Source organism: Chelonoidis abingdonii, chromosome 25, assembly GCF_003597395.2.
Source record: "Chelonoidis abingdonii isolate Lonesome George chromosome 25, CheloAbing_2.0, whole genome shotgun sequence".
Classification (NCBI taxonomy): domain Eukaryota; kingdom Metazoa; phylum Chordata; order Testudines; family Testudinidae; genus Chelonoidis; species Chelonoidis abingdonii.
In genome coordinates this window covers 13997731-14015711 of record NC_133793.1, presented here as the reverse complement: position 1 = coordinate 14015711, position 17981 = coordinate 13997731, and positions in this window count along the sequence as shown.

Genomic DNA, 17981 nt, shown 5'->3' with positions numbered 1-17981 from the left:
AACACAGGATGTCATCCTTACCGCGGGAAGCACGTTTCAGATAGTTTTTGTCTCCTGCTGCTTTCTTGCTTACACCAAGACATAATAGCAGGGTTATATCACTGGCCTCTGGATCAGAACACTGATAACGAGTGCACAGTGCGGAAAGATATTAAAGAAGCCACAGAATCTAATAAAAGAGTAATCACTCACAACTTCAATTCCCCATCTATTAACTGGTCAAATGTCACAACGGGATGTGATTTAGAAAAGCAATTTCTCAGCATCATGAACAGTTATTTCTTGGAACATCTAGTTCTGCAGCGCGCAAGAGGAAAGAGTGTCCTATCAGGAGTTGATTCAAGAAGTAACCACTGTGTAATGATGATCACTATATAATTAGCTTGTGGGAGGGATCATACCCTTGTCACACAGCTGTCGAAAGGGGTGATTGTAAAGGCTGTCTTGACGTCCTGGCAAAGTCTAATTGGGACAATTATTAACCTTTGCAGTAAAGCAAATCCCTGCACAGCACCAGTCTGAGAATATGTCACTGTCCTTTCCATGGTCTCTTGGACGGTCTGCATATAACTTTTGGTTACTTCTCGTCTGCAGCTATTATCATGCTCCCTTCCCCTGACTCTGTTGTGAGATTTACTGCTTCTCTATGTCTTCGGCCAATAGAGAAAGAAAATACTTGCTCCGTAGCGTTCAATTAGCAGTGAATCTTTGCCAAGTGCTGACCAGATCAGCACTTCACTTGAAATGTCTCTTCCAAGTCCACATACAAAATGCCTGCTTAGTCTGAGGATGACTTCTGCTTGGATCAATATGCAAAGTTGAGTGCGCTCCATCTGGGTGGAGTGCTTACTGCTCATTGACCTGTGCCTCACAAAAGAGATGCTTGTAACTGATAGAAATATAGACTGTCAGTGTCTCTGGGCCTCTTAATATAATGCCACACAATGGAGTTGATTTCCCCATCCTGGAAGTTAAGCCCTTTCATGTTCCCTTCAGAGTGTTTGGATGAGGGTTGATGAACTCATTTTGGATCATCTCAATTTCACCTGACTATCTTGGCCCCTGCTCTGCATTTCTTATTCGCTTTGTGTTGTACTTACTCACTCCAGCATTCTCAGGGACTTCAGGGGCAGTCTCTGTGGACCATACACTACTCAATGAATGAACTTCATCCTTGGGCAGAAAGTCAGCGCAAAACCTATGCCGCTTAAGCCATGAGGATCACACAGTAGTGAATTTCACCCAGTGTGAGTAAGGCTTGCAGAATTGAAGCCCTCTGGGTTCAGATGTTTAACTTAGACACTCAGGTTCTTGAGTTCCCAATCTGCATTGGAGAGAATGTGAACCAAAAAGGAGATTGCAGATAAAGACTAAGGAAGGAAGAAATTAATAAATGCATCATAGAGCAGAAAGGGTGAAAAAGAGAGAGAAACTGAGGTGTAGGGGGAAGGAGCAGAGAGGGGGTTAAAGAGAAATTCTTAGGAAGATATTACTGCTCAGTTGGGGCAGCCCAGCTTTGGGACATTTCTTGTATCTCATCTAATCAATGGTCTACCATTCCAGGGACCCTGAGCTTGTATGTTGTTCCTCCGTCTCTCCAGTTCTCTGCCTTCTCTACTGAGGGCTGAAATGCTTTGGTCTAAATTTAGGTGTATCTGGATGAAAATTAATTGTTTGTGTTATACAGGAGGTCAGACTAAATGATCTAATGGTCCTCCCCTGGCTTAAACTCTACAATACAGCACATGAGTAAACCACTGCTTATTACACTCATCATAATCATCTCACAGTTACCTGGTCCTTTCCCGTCTGTCTGATTTATACTCCTCTAATACTATAAAAATGTTCCAGAAATGTTGTTTCTGGTTTTCATTCACATTTCTTTTTCCCCAGAATTTTCAAGCCTGTCATCAGGGCTATCTTGGTTGTAAGACACATGGCAGATTTCTGCTCAGTATTTGTTGTCATTCAGCCAAAATTCATCAGAATTGACACTCCTAAATCCAGCAAAAAACCCTGGATCCATTACCTGTGGTACCAGTAGACCCTTCCATTACTGCAGGGTTTAAGGCAAGACTTAGGGAGATCCTGTGTGGTGACAGTAGGCAGCAAAGTCTGTGGTTAGCCTGGGAACTAGACAGAACCAGTGGGGAGGGTCATTACCAACTTCACTTTTGCCTCCATATACCCTGTTGATCCATGGTCAAATCAACAGGAGTTGAGGGCACTTAGGACGATATCTTGGAAGATTTCAGTGGAAGCTAACTCAATACCTCAGAGGATCTAGGCCTCAGCCCCTCCCCGGAGGAGGCCCGATACCTGGCTGCCAGCACAGCAGTTGCTGCCTCCCTCAAAACCATTTAGGTCCTGAAATGGCTCCTCTGATTAAATAGCTAGGTCTTGATAGTAACACAATCTCAGTTTGCGCATTGGCCTGCTAAACCCAGGGTAGTGAGTTCAATCCTTGAGCGGGCTGTTTAGGGAGCTGGGTTAAAATCTGTCTGGGGATTGGTCCTGCTTTGAGCAAGGGGTTGGACTAGATACCTACTGAGGTCCTTTCCAAGCCTGTGATTCTATATTGTTCTCATAAGAACCATTTTGTCTTGGGCAACCTGCCAGCCACCTTCAGTCAAGATGGGCAGAAAATCTGACTTAGCACTGTGCCATCCTTGCTGCTTTGGTAGAACGCTGCTGGATTCATTCATTTCCACTTTGAGAGCGCCCCCTTTTGGGTGAAGAATTCGGCCATCCAATGAAATTGGCTGGCCCACATTTGGGCAGGGCACTTGGAGATTAAATGCCAAGGAAACAGAAAAGGCTTGAAAGCATGAGCAGCAAAGGGAGATGAAATTTCCTCAGCTGTTGTAACAAATATCCTAGTGAAGGTCTTTTGCTACTGTGTCAGTGCAAAGACAGCCACACAATGAGATGCTCCGTGCATCTGATCCACTATGGGTGGCTGGGATTGTATCTATAATAAGACATCTCTACTCCAGGTATATTGCCAGTTAATTACCACCAACCTAAAAGATGTGTTCAGGGAAGTCAGAGTTATTCATGGAATCGTATCTGATTAACTAGAGTTACGTGTGATGAGCCAGCAAGTTACATTTTCCACCTGGGAAAAAGGGTAAGCCTGGAGATAAGTGACAGATGAGTACATCAGAGATGGAGAAGAGGATGATGTAATTCCTAGTGCAGCATGTCTCCCTTAGAGATGGACTGAAGCACGGAGGATGTTCACACCTAATCAGAGCTTCCTAAGAAATTGGCAGTGCTCGGATGTGAGGTGTTGGTTCTGACCCATTTCTGGTTGTAGTAGGAAGTAACAGTGGGAAATCTATTAGACAGTTTTAGAAAGAACCTGGTCGAATTACATATGGAAGCTGGTGGAAGATATTTGCAGCCATTGAGGGGTTCACTCCCGATGCAGGATGATCCTTCACTAGGTTGGTCGGTCAAGACAAATGCACATTCCTGCATCTCTCCAAGCTAGGCTGGCTTCCCCAGATTATTCTTGAGGTTATAATGGTAGGGATGAGGAAAGTTGTTCAGAAAACTAAAGTCCTGAAGAACAGCTCTGCGTAGCTCAAAAGCTTATCTCTTTCACCAAAAGAAGTTGGTCCAATAAGAAAAAAAAGATATTACTTCGCCTACCTTGTCTCCCAGGAACCCAAAAGCCCTTTTCCTTCCTGACTTTGAACCAATGCCAATTTCTTGTGATCCATATCATTCTAGAGACCCCACTGGCAGGCGAGCTGCCCGATGCAGCAATGCTCAGGTGATGGCCCCAGTTTGCATGGACACATGTGCATGGTGTCTGATGTGCATGGATACATGATGAAGCTGAACCCATGGATGTAGTAAAAAGAAATGCAGCCTTGATCAACCAGCATTTCAAGGCCTCTTTCCCAGGGCATCCCAGTGCACATAGACAGTCCGGGTCAGCACACTGAATGAACATACTCACAGCCAACATCTGACCTTACCTACTAAGTTTATGGCCCATTTGTTAGCAAAAAACCTTGACAACAAACTGATGACAGAGACTGACAGCAACAAGCAGCTGGGATCCAACAGTGCAGCAGGAGGCTGAAGGACTTAGAGGTCCTTCCCCTCACCCCTCAAATACATCTGGGGTCCCAATTTTCCTCTCACTTTTACTGGTGTATAACAGAAAAAATTCCATCAGAATCAGTGGACTTGCACCAGGATAAAATTGGTGCAAGCAAGCAGGCCCTTTCAACTTGAAACAAGTGGAGTAAGTGTGAGATGTTTTCTGAAGAACTGTGCCACGAACCTTCCCTCGGATTCTTAAATTGACCCTCTATCTGTGGGACGACCCCAGCTTAGACAAACATCAGAGTTTGAACTCAGGACCTACAATGATAAAAACAGGAGACTCTGCCACGGGAACTCCAGGAGATTTGTAAATAGGAGACTATAAAACTCTTATGTGCACCAGCCACTGGAAGCAGACAAAATCCACACTCTGCTAGTGGTAGGGGCGGAGCGGACAGGCATCAGTTATATTTGGTGTGCAGGCAGCAATTTTTAGCAATCCAAAATGCCAAGGCTAAACAGAGTCATGTTTTGTAGGTATGTTGCACACATCCATGATTTCTTTTTATGCAAGAGGGAGTCTCAGAGCGTCTCTTTCTCCATACACTTTGTTATTTTGTTATTAACTCACTGTACTTTCTTTCCATTTGAAGTCAGATACTAAAATCAATTTTGTATCTCTGCCTCTTCCAACTTCCACCTACATTGTTCTAGGGCTGATCTGCTAACCCCGAGGGGTTTTGCTGGGAGAACCTCATTTAAAAATCATTTATATCCCCATTTCATTCAGCTACAAAGCTCACCCACCTGAACAACTGGGGTTAACATACATTGCTACCATATTGAGAGAGTCCATTCCAGACCAACTCCTTGAGTCATCGTTTACCACGTAAGCTGTCTGTCATGCTGTAAGAAAAGCCACTCTGTGGATCCTTATTTGCCAGTTAACCAATTATTTTTCTCCCCCTTTGTTGCAAGTAATAATCAACTGCTAAAAGCTAAGCAACTGCTTTTGTCCGAACACACTGCAGTTGTAAGATCCTAGGTGCTGGTTCTGATTCCATCGCAATAGTGGTTATACCGAGAAAAGCCAAAATAAAGAAACTGAGCATAATAGCAGAAAGGGGTTTGATATGATATTCAAAGCCCATGATTTGTTCCCTTCCAAATTTCAGTATTAATATTCCTGGATAATGCACATCCAGATATCTAGCTTTTTAAAATTCGGTTCTTCTTCCTAATTCACGAACAGTTAGCACTTGCATTAATCATCTACAGTTGCACTCATTAAATATTAACCAGACCTATCTGGCAGAGGAAGGGAGGTTTGGGTACAGCTCATTAGATAGACATCCAGTTCTTGACCCTGCCAGAGGACTCCAGTGTGACCATCAGCAAGTCAGCTGGGGACAGATTCTCCAAGTACTCAGCATCCACAGCTACAGCCAGATTTTCAGAAGAGCTAAGTACTTAACATACTGAACCCCTTCGGAAATTTGGCCCTGAGGGACCAACACAAATGCCTGCTGATTTCAATGGTGCAGGAGTGGGCCAATAAACACTGTCTCTCAAGTCCACATAAGGAAAAGAAGGATAACAGCTTGCTTTCACCTTGCCAAAGTGTTGGGAGAGAACAAATCCATCTATATTAGGGAGATGTTCACGTACTAAGTTGATGAGAAAATGAAAATGAAAGAGAGTCCCATTCAATTACATCACATGAAGGCCGACAACTAAAAAGTGACCAATTTTATAAGTGCTTGTCTATAGATATTAGAAGTCTAAACACTAAGATAGGTGAACTCGAGTGCCTGGTATTAAATGAGAATATCGATGTAATAGACAACACAGAAACTTAGCGGAATGAGGATAATCAGTGAGACACAGTAATACCAGGGTGCAAAATATAGAGGAATGACAGAATAGGTTGTGCTGGTGAGGAAGTGGCACTATATGGGAAAGAAAGCATAGAGTCGAATACACTTAAAATCTTAAATGGAGCAAACTGTACCATGGGATCTCTATGGATAGAAAATCTATGCTGGAACAATCAGAATATAGCTGTAGGGTTATACTACCAACCACCCGACCAGGATGGCGATGGTGATTGTGAAATGCTCAGGGAGATTAAAGAGGCTTTATAAATAGAAAACTGAATAATAATGGGGGGTTTCAACTATCCCCATATTGCCTGGGTATAAGTCACCTCAGGACAGGATGCAGAGAGAAAGTTTCTAGATGCCATTAATAACTGCTTCATGGAGCAGCCAGTCCTGGAATCCACAAGGGGAGAGGCAATTCTTGATTTAGTCCTACATGGGACAGAGTATCTGCTCCAAGAGGTGACTATAGCGGGACCACTCAGTAATAGCAGCCGTTATATAATTAAATTTAACATCTTTGTGTGTGGGTGGGGGCAGAGAAATATCAAAGAAGCCCGCCACAGTAACATTTAACTTCCACAAAAAGGAGGAAACTGTTTAAGCAGAAATTAAAAGGAGCAGTCACCAGAGTAAAATGTCTCCAAGCTGTATGAAAATTCTTTAAAAACACCATAAAAGATGCTCAAATTAAATGTGTTCCCCAAATTAAAACAAAAATAGTAAGAGGAGCAAAAAAAAACAAAAAAAAAAACCCAACAGTGCCACCAGGGCTAAACAACAGAGTAAAAGAGGTGGTTAGAGGCAAAAAGACATCCTTCAAATCTGGAAGTTAAATCCTACCAAGAAAAATAGAAAGGAGCAGAAACTTTGGCAAGTCGAGTCTAATAGTATACGTAGCCAAAAAATAATTTGAAGAGCAATTAGCAAATGACTCAAAAGCAAACAGCTTCTGAACATCTGCTGATCCCACGTATCGAAAAAAAAAAGCAAGCTCACCTAAGTCTGCTTCAGCAACCAAGCCCAGGATTCTCACGTTTAAAGAGGCTAAGGCTACAGTTCAGAAAGCCACCAGAGAATGTGCCCAGAAGTATTGGTAAGACCTGTGCAAAAAGATTTAGATCTGCTTTGAAAGAGGGGACCTACGTGGTACCTATAGTGGAATTAAAGAGGCAATGTGTCCACTTTGTAAAAAGACCGCAAACCTGAAAGTGAAATATGGTATTATATTGACTGACAGACAAGAACTATTTGACTGAGGGACTGAGCATTACAAAGACCTCTGCTCAAAGGATGCCATTATCTGTGATACTGCCTCAGCTGCCATTCCCCAGCTTCCAACAATGCAGGAGCTAGACCAAACAGCAACTCTTGAAGATGTAGAGAAGGCTATCAAAGAGACTGTGCCTGGCAAAGCAGCAGGCAATGATCTGTTACCTATGGAGTTCCTAAGGGCAAGGAGACAAAGCTTATGAGGGACATGTACAGTAACTCCTCACTTAAAGTCATTCCAGCTAACATTGTTTCGTTATTAGGTTGCTGATCTGTTAGAGAACATACTTGTTTAAATTAGTGCAATGTTCCGTTATAAGGTTGTTTGGCTCACCCCGCTCTGCCGGCCTGGGGCTTCTGCCGGGGAGCGGGGTAGGGGCACCGTGCACTTGCCGCCTTCCAGCTGTGGAGTGAACAAGCCCCCGACCCCACTCCCTGGCAGGAGTGCCGGTCGGGTGGAGTGGGGCAAGCCCCTGTGCCCTAACACTGCTACACCCCTGCCACTAGCAAGCTTCACAATCATCATTGGTGAGTAAAATATTAAATTGTTTGTTTAAAATTATTTAAAACTTATACTGTATATGTATTTAATATCTTTTGTCTGGCAAAAAAAAAAATTCCCTGGGATCTAACCCCTCATAGTTCCATTAATTCTTATGGGTAAATTGGATTAGCTTAATATCGTTTTGCTTTAAGTACCATTTGTCAGGAACAGAACTACAAAGTTAAGTGAGTAGTTACTGTATACACTTCTCTGTACCTGTTGGGAAAAAAATCCATATATCTCAGGATCTGAAAGATGCAAAGATAAATTGCTCAATATAAAAACAAAGGAGACACAGCAGACTGCAACAACTATCGAAGGATACATCTGCTCAGAGAGGTCGGCAAGGTGCTTGGAAGGTTCCTGCTGAAAGGACTCCAAGTCCTTGCTGAGAGTCTACTGGGAGAGCCAGTGTGAGTTCAGAGCTGGACGCCTGACGACTGACCTGTCCTTCATATTGTGCTTGTTGCAAGAAAAAAGCCATGAACAATAGGCACCTCTCTGTGTAGCATTCGTTGACTTACAAAAGGCCTTTGACACAGTTATCAAGAATGGCATCTATAAGATCCTGTTGAAAATTGGCTGTCCACAAAAGGTGCTATCCCTATTCAAGGAGTTTCATGCGGGAATGAAGGCAACCATCCAGCATGAAAATGAAACATCATCTGAGTTTAGTATTGATACTGGCATGAAGCAAGGCTACATCTTAGCATCCACTGGCTTTGGCATCTTCTTTTCTGTTCTTATTAACTATACCTTTGGAAATGATCAATCTAGCATACTAACTGAATCAAGGATGGATGGCTGCTTGTTTAACATCAGACAATTCCAGAGCAGAAAGCATGTCCCCAAGGTCACTATTTGGGATCTGCTTTTCACAACACTGCGTTCATCTCTAATTCATCTGATGATCTGCAGGTCATGATGAATACGTGTTCTGATGCATGCACCAAGTTTGGCCTGGTAATCAGTATCAAGAAAACAGTTATGTCACAAGGTACCAACATTTCACCCAAAATCTATGTCAATAATGAAGCTCTGGACAAATAGTATCACTTCTACTATCTCGGTTCAATTCTTACCAGCTCACTTAACCTTGTTAGGGAACTTGATGCTAGAACTGGCAAAACTTCTGTTACCTTTGGCAAATTTACCTCACATGTTTGAAATAACAAGTTGCTAACCCTGAACACAAAGGTGTCTGTTTGTCAGGCTTGTGTCCTTAGTACCCTCCTTCAAGGTTGCGAAAGCTGGGTTACGTACTCCAAGCAGGAGCGGAGATTGAAGATTTTCCACCTCCACTGTCTTAGAAAAATTCTTGGAGTTACCTGGGGCCAACAGATCACCAATAACGAGATCCTTGAGAGAGCCAGCCTGCAGACTATGCTGGACCTTTGCAGGCTTTGCTCACTGGGACACACGGAGCGTATGACTCAAGATCGTCTGTGGAAGGCTGTGCTCTATGGCAAACTTAAGAACTGCCCATGATGCAGAGGAAGGCCATAGCTCCCATACAGTGATAAGCTCAAGCATGGGCTCAAGAAATTCAGTATCCCACTGACAACTGGGAAAATCCTGCACATTCTCACTCAGTTTGGAGAAGGTGGCTTAAGACGGGTTCAGTCACCATGGAGAGTCACCAGAGAGCCCAAGCTGAGCCTGCAGGTGAGCCAGGAAGCAGAATGTTGCCACTGTGGGAAGGTTTGCTGCTCACATTTCCGGCTCTTCCCCCATACCATTGCTAAGCACCACCGCATTAGTCCGTGAATTCATTGCCACAAGATGTTGTTGAGGCCTAGAGCTCAGCAGGATTCAGGATTTGGCCCCTGAGGAGAGGATGAGAAAAAGAATAAATCATACATGACAGATATTAGTCATATTGCTTATTGCGCTGCTCAGATCCTATGATGAATAGGACAATGCAAAATCTCTATAGCATAGAAGAGAGGACAGGACATTTATTTAGATAATGAAAATGTCCAGAATCATCATAGAAAGGGTTTAAAATATATTAAACAAGATTTCTAGACATGATATAAACTCTCAGGCTTCGGGTCTCAAGACAACCGCTAACTCTTGGGCGTCAGGAGGAAAGTTCCTTAGAGGAAAATTCTCTCTTAACTTCCAACTGCAGACTTTCTTCCACCTTCCTCAAAAACATCTGGTAACGACCACTACAGGAGACCAGAAGATACCACTGGTCTGATTAAGTATAGCAATTCCTATATTCCTGCAATTCACCTCCACAAACTTGAGGCATGGAAGAGAGCAAGTGTTTCTTCAAGAACAAATTCTAGACTAGTGCTATACTACAAGCTAGGGACGTGATTCCCCTGCTCCTGTACACATACTTGTGATAGCTCTCATAGAGCTAGTGTGAGTATAAAGAGCAGAATTTTTGCGGTAGCTCTGATAGTGGCAGCAGAGGCATGGTGGAGGCGTGCTTTGTATAGACCTTCCTGAAATCACTGGGTATGTACTCGGCACAGCTCAGTTTCCAGTACTGCTACCCACGCTATGTTACCGCAGCAATGTTGCTATATATATTCATGCTAGTTTGTTGAAAGCTTGTGCTTGTATGTATACATGAGCAGGGAACTCACATCCCTTGCCACAGGTGCCAACTCCGTGGATACTCCGTGGAAAAATTAGGGGGTGCTCTGTACCCACCGGCAGCCAAGCTCCCATGCCCCACCTCCTCCTCTGTGTGTGCCACGTCCCCGCTCCTCTGCCTGCTTCCCAGCGCTTCTTGCCTTGTTGCAGCCAAACAGCTTTTTGGCGAGTGCTTGGAGGGAAGGGGAGAAGCGGGAACTTGGTGCGCTCAGGGGAGGAGACGGGGCTGGGGTAGGGATTTAGGAAAGGAGTTGGAATAGGAGCATGGAGGGGGCGGAGACTTTGGGGCAAGGGTTGGAATGGAAGCAGGGGAGGGGCGGAGTCGGGGCTGGGCCGGAGGTAGAGGGGGGTCGAGCACCCATTGGCGGGAGCAGAAGTTGGCGCCTATTCCCCTAGGTTGCAGTGTAGACAAAGCCCTAGTTACCATCCCCTAGCTATTTTTTTTAACAAGGATGTTTAAGCTTCATCCTTCACCCCCTGCTGAGATATTGATAAATGTATGTATTAATTTAGTATTTCAGTTGTGTAATTTTTTGTAGTTAATTACATAGCAACTTAATTTATCTTATGTCAATTTGTTTTTCTCCTCAATAAATGATCTGCCAACAATCCGTTATTTTTAATTAGCTTGCAGCAAATGTCTCCAGGAATGTAAATCAAATGCTTATTTAAGCCATTAATTGAAAAAAAAAAGAGAGAGAATTGGAATTCGTACTGTGTTCTTCTTAGCTTTTTTCTTTCTTTTTCTGTAAGGATTATGAAAAACCAATGCCTGCAGCAAGAAATTGACAGCATAGCTTGATAATCAGAGGGAAACAGAAATCCACAAAAAAAGAAAACACAGTTTTCTAGCAAGGCAGCTAATAAATGCCAACTGCAGAAAAATGAATATTGCTGGTGAAAGTTTCTACTCTTGATAAGAAAAACAGTTCATGGTTTATGTCATAAGAACGTAAGAATGGCCACACTGAATCAGACCAAAGGTCCATCTAGCCCAATATCCTGCCTTCCTATAGTGACTAATGCCAGATGCCCCAGAGGGAATGAACAGAATAGGTAATCCCCTGTTGCCCACTCCCAGCCACTGGCAAACAGAGGTTAGGGACACCATCCCTGCCCATCCTGGCTAATAGCCATTGATGGACCTGTCCTCCATGAACTTATCTCGTTCTTTTTTGAACCCTTTTATAGTCTTGGCCTTCGCAACATCCTCTGGCAAAGAGTTACACATCATGCATCTGCTGAAGTGGGCTTTAGCCCACGAAAGTTTATGCTCAGATAAATTTGTTAGTACTCCTGTTCTTTTTGTGGATACAGACTAACACGGCTGCCTCTCTGAAACAGGTTGACAGTGCGCTGTGTGAAGAAATACTTCCTTTTGTTTGTTTTAAACCTGCTGCCCATTCTTTTCATTTGGTGACTGTAGTTCTTGTGTCATGAGAAGGAATAAATAACACTTCCCTATTTACTTTCTTCACACCAGTCATGATTTTAGAGACCTCAATCATATCACCTCTTAGTCATCTCTTTTCCAAGCTGAAAAGTCCCAGTCCTATTAATCTCTTCTCATATGGAAGCTGTTCCATACTCCTAATCATTTTTGTTGTCCTTTTCTGTACCTTTTCCAGTACCTCTATTCTTGTCCCCATAAATTTCCCCTTATTTTCTGAAACACATATCTGTTTCTCCATCTATCCATTCACCCAGATTTTTAGTATTCTAATATTCCTAGATGTCAGTCTATACTTTTAGACTCCCGTATACTGGCCTCTCTCTCATATACTAGTTGGGCTAGCTAGCTACAACATGTCTCAGAGTCAAAGCGCCCCTAAGCAAAGGGCCCATCAGGCTGATGCTGCTAAGGAACATCAGTTTCAGAGCCAATAGTACAGAAGGGAGTGATGTGGCCAGCATCACATCCAAACACCTTTGATTGCCCTCACCCTCTTGGTTAGGTTACCCACTTTACAGCTGGAGGTGACTTTTTAGTGCAAAATTGAGCTAGATTCAAAGCTACAGCCTTAACCAGCTCAACCACTTAACCACTCAGCTACCACACTGGCTGGCCTGCTTGGATACAATTTGCAGAAATGCTTAAGTGACTTGGAGGCACCATCTCATTTTTAAAAGTGATGTAGGCACTTAGCAGCCCACTTTTCATTGGAAGTCCAGGGGATTTAAGCTCCTAACTGATATTTGAAAATGGAACTGATGCTCCCAAGTCACGTAGACACTTTTGAAAATGTATTCGTAATCTACTGTTTTCTAAGGCTCCTATCACTTCGGTGTCTAAGTGATCTCTAAGGTTCAGTCTCTTTCATTTCTATAGCAAGCAACACTGTCCCCACAGCTGTTGTTTATCCCACAGCTAGGCAGAAATATCAAATCCAGAGCAAAATTATTCAGTAGGATTTTTTTCCCCTCCTCACTGATTATTACAATATGTTTTTTCCAGGCCTTAGATCTAACCTTCAGCTAATCTATTTATGGTCAAATTTCAGTCAGAAAAAGGTGGTGGTGTTTTTTTTAAAAAAAATCATTTACAATCCATTCTATTTGAACTAAAACATCAATGGCCCATCTGGTTCATGAACAATCTTCACTGCCTTATAATAATAAGATGCCTTTCACTCTGGTGTGCTTGGGATATGTGAATACGTGGCTGTGATGAGAGTAAACCAGGGGAAATCACTGGTCATTTCAATTCTTCGGAAGATAGTTTGCATAACGGTTCCCCAAAGGGACATTTGCGCCCCTAAGTGTCCCTTTATGCTGGATGGCAAAGGACACACCCAATACTTTGTTGTCAGAGTGCTTAACCAATTAGTTTGTTTTCTGGTAGTCTATGAAAGCTAGTGACACACTGGTCATGCATATCATTAGGTGATAGATGTACAGATATGTATATAAGAGTTATGTACATGTGTTAGAAATATGTTCTTAAAATATATTTTGGAGGCAGGGGATAAACAAGCCTGCCCAAGACAAAGGAATGCAAATTGAGTTACCTGCATGGGTCAAACTAACAGATGAGAAAACAGCATGGCTTGATTGTACACAAAGGTCAATGAGAGTACATTTGCATTTAAGGTAAACACAGTGATTAAGCCAATCGACAAAGCAAAGTGATGAGAAGATGAAGATGGGGCCTGGCACCTGCACCCCAAAGAACAAGCAGCTGGGGAGAGAAACTGTCTGGGTTTGCTTTTCAAAAAATATATTTTAAAAGTTTGCTGGACTATAAGAGGGACTGGTTGTTACCCATCCCTCAGAGGCCAAAGGGGTCAGCACCCATTGATTCTGTGAATGGTGGAGCCTTGTGCCTGGGGGGATGGAGATGCTAGTAGCTTGTTGCAAGTGAGAGGGCTATTGAGGCAAGGATTGTAGCTTGCTAAAGTTCAGTTTCAGTTACTAGAAAGTGTATTTTGCTTGGTTTGTAACCAGACCTGTCTATTTTCTCTTGCTTAGTATCACTTAAATCTCTGTTCTTCATTAACAAACTCATGCTTAGTTTTCCTATAAACCACATCAGCGCTGTGTATTAAGGTAACAGCTGGGCTAGCAGACTGGTGCATGCACTGTCCTCTGGAAACAATGGTCTTAATAATTTCTGTGAGTGTCCCATGAGGGGGACAGGATATTGCAGAGACATGTCTCTGGGGAAACTCAGGAAATGGGATTCACTGAATGTTACCTGCAAGGCTAGCTTCAGGCTGGTAGAGGCTGGAGGAGTTTGCTGGCAAAGGGGACAGACTGGAGCTGCAGGGAGCTGACACACAGTATAATCTCCAGCAAAGCTCTCTCTTGCTGAGGAGGAGGGGAAACACAGCAACATAAAGGTCTGGGTGCCCCAAGGGAATGTCACAGCATTATCTTCAGCATTGTCTCCTTATGCCATGCTTCACTTCATAGCACTAATCTACCTGGGCTGTCCTTGATGGGTGACCATTCTGGAGTGAAATGTTCAATTAATGGCGGTTTTTGAATGAGATCATTGTTTTTGAAACAATACAGCTGGCAGCATTCAAATGAAGGTTTCTTATCACTAGCACTACATCAACCAAAGCCTTTTTCAGTGCTGTCAGAAAGCTGGAAGACCTGGAATAAAGTTGCCTGGATTTTATTCATGAAATTTCACACACACACACATGATTTTTTTCCCCACACTGGTACTTGTGGTTTAGTAAATTCTCCTTCTTTGATGTGCATTCTGATGACATATGCACCGAGTACTGCTCTGCATCACTTGACTATCAAGACAGCAGCTGCCTATCCGACTGCTAATGGCTACCAGGTGCCTCCCTGAGTCACCCCAATTAGCAACTTACTCACTTATGTAGCTCCATCCGAGTCAGTGGGCTAAGGGGTGAGATGGTGGTGGAATCTCCTTCCTTAGAGGTTTTTAAAGTCAGGCTTGACGAAGCCCTGGCTGGGATGATTTAGTTGGGGATTGGTCCTGCTTTGAGCAGGGGGTTGGACTAGATACCTCCTGAGGTCCGTTCCAACCCTGACATTCTATGATTCTATGGACACTGCACAATCTAAGGCACAGGACCAGATTTTTAATGGTATTTAAGGTGCTTATCTGAATCTTTAGTTGCTAACTGATTTTAAGTGTATCTAGACCGCAATGACAACCCTTGGTGCCAAGTCTCAAAGGCCTGATCAGGTGACTGAGGCTCATAGGGCTTGGGCTGCTGGGCTAAAAACAGTAATGTAGATATTCCCAGAGCTCTGGGACCCTTACACCTCGCAGTGAAACAGCCCCGCAGCCTGAGTCAGTTGGCACAAGCCAGCCATGGGTGTCCAGTTGCTGTGTAGACATAACCTTAGACTGCTAAGTCCAGGGTTACCACCTTTGGTTGGATGAATTTCTGGAGATTTCATTGCATAACATTATCTTTATTTAAAGATTAATCTTTAATTCCTGGAGACTTCTGGCCAATCCTGGTGGGTTGGCATCCCTAGCCAAGTCCCATTTTCAGAAGTAACATAGGCCCAGATTTTTAAAGACACTTCTGCATTGCAGCTCTCAACATTACAATGCCTAACTGATTTAGGAGCCCAAGTCTCCGTGTGGAAATGTTTTTAGGCAGTCAGGGACCTAAACCCCATTGGCAATCACTTATGAAAATGGCACTTACTGAGACGAGCAAGGCCTAAATATCTTTAAAAAACTGATCCTAGCTGATTTGGGTTGGGATTGGCATAGGGACTGAACAGAGACAGGCATCTTACTCCTATGGACTTTCAGAGGGAATAGGGTGCCTGTCTCCAGGCCTGGATTAACCATTAGGCTAATAAGGCTATAGCCTTAGGCTCTACTGGTCAGGCAGGGGGTGCAGCTGGGACTGGGCCACAGGGAACATGGAGTGAGCTTGCTCACGCAGCCCTGCCGGAGCGCTCCCCCCAGCAGGAAAGGCAAAGCAGCCCCCTGTGGCTTGGAAGGAGCTCAGCCGGGCCAGCTGCCTGAGGTTTCCACTCCCTCCCATCTGCTTCTCCCCATGCTGCAGGAACACACTGCCAGGGATCTGGTTAACACTGGTGACCAGACACTAAAAATCCAGTTACCATGGGAATCCATGCCAACCGTGGGCATAGTTTGAGCAGGCACTGTGTCCTTCCCCACCAATTTCTCCAGAGCTCTGCTTAGCTGTCAGGGAGTGCTCGTCACCTAGTGCCCATCACTGCCATTTTCTGTGTGTGCTGTGTCCCGTTCCGGACAACTGGTGAGTGCCTGGGCGGGGGGGGGAACAGGGCAAGGGGGTGGCAGGGGGAAGGGGCAATACCAGAGCGGTAGGGAGGGAAGCTTGCACAGAACCTGCATACATTATATGCAGATTCAGCCAGAACTCTTGCCCCTCCAGTGTATAAGGAACAAATTCCCACACATTTGTAGGAAAAACAAAAACAAATCATCCCATTCTGGATACTAGTCCTTTAACTTTTACAGAACCTTCCGTCAAGGGGCTTCAGATGTACGATGCACCGTGTTCAATACTGTAGTGAACTGTGCTAAAAATCAAAGACGTCCAATTTTATAATGTCTTTTTCTGTACTGGGATGTAGAGACAACTCAGTTCTTTCCTTATGCTCCACCTCCTTCCACAGACCAACGCATCTCTGTACTTTTTAGGGGTTGCAAAAGCACTGGAGGAAGCTCAACACACAATGTTGTAGGTTTCTCCCTCCCCTCTCCCTCAAGGACTTTAAATCCACTTCTTAGCAGGCTATGATAGAAAGACTGGCGGAATAGGCTAAAAGCAGGTCCTATCCATTTGCTGGTTCTCCAGCAGTTCAATCCATCATAAAAGTACCTCACATTTGAATTCTTTTGAGTTTCAGTCCAAAAACTTAAAGCTAAATAAACCTGAAGTTAAAATAAACCTCATTTTTCTGCTCCAACTCAAACTAACTTCTTTCCCAAGTGGAAAATGTTGGGAAGTGATTCGAGAAGGGAATGAGAACATAGGCCAATTCCTGCTGACAGTCAGAACTGGCTTTAGGCCAATTTCCCCAATTCCCCCAAATCAGGCCCCAGGCCTAAGAGGGCCCCGTGCCTGCACCTAAAAGGGCCCTGAGCCTTAAAGAAGAGCACCTAACTTTTTAATTTTTACTCACCCGGCGGTGGTCCGAGTCTTCGGCGGCATTTTGGTGGCGGGTCCTTCACTTGCTCCAGGTCTCCGGCAGTGAGTCCTTCAGAAGACTCGGAGTGAGTGCAGGACCCGCCGCCGAAGTGCCGCTGAAAACCCAGAGCGCCACCTAAAGCTGGCCCTGCTGACCATTACATCTGTGTAGCCTTATTGACTTCAGGGAGAACAGATTTTTGCACAGGTATAGATTTGGGTCCCTTCTCCTTTTTCACACCTAGTATAAGCTGAATCTCATCCACTTTCCTCCCCTCAACTCTGAGCTCTTTAAGAAAAAAAAAAAAAAAAGCAAGGTCTGCTTGATTTGCTCATGCAAAAGAAACAGGAAGCTCTCCCTTCATTCTACACCAGCCTTAAACAAACACCAGACCCGATGTAACAAAGGTGTCACTACAGCAGCCTTGCTTGGACTGTTCTTTTGAAAGATCCTTAATGGTTCTTTTAAGATGCTGATTTTCAATGAAGTCTTTTTGTTCAGGGGGGTAGAGAACACAACAGGGAATAGCTCTGTTTTGTCAACTCCAAGTCATTCAAAACCGGAAAGACTTTAGATTAAGTTTGTTTAATGTTTGTACAGGGATTTTGAAGAGCTAACATAGTACAGGCGTGCTAAATATTATGACTGGGCAACCATCTAAAGATTCATGTCACTTCTAGCTGTTACCTTTTTCTTACAGAAAGCTTAAAACAAACAAATGCAAATCGTAGGGGGCTGGTACACACAGAACTCATGCTTAAAAAGCCTCGTGTCAGATCTGCTGATCACACATTCTAGAATAGATAATACTTAGGATATGGCTACACTTGGAAATGCGCAGCGCTGGGAGTTACAGCTGTGGTCGTACAGCTGTGCAGGAACAGTGCTGCAGTGTGGCCACACTCACAGCTACCAGCGCTGCAGTGTGGCCACATTTGCAACATTTGCAGCGCTGTTGGGAGTGGTGCATTGTGGGCAGCTAT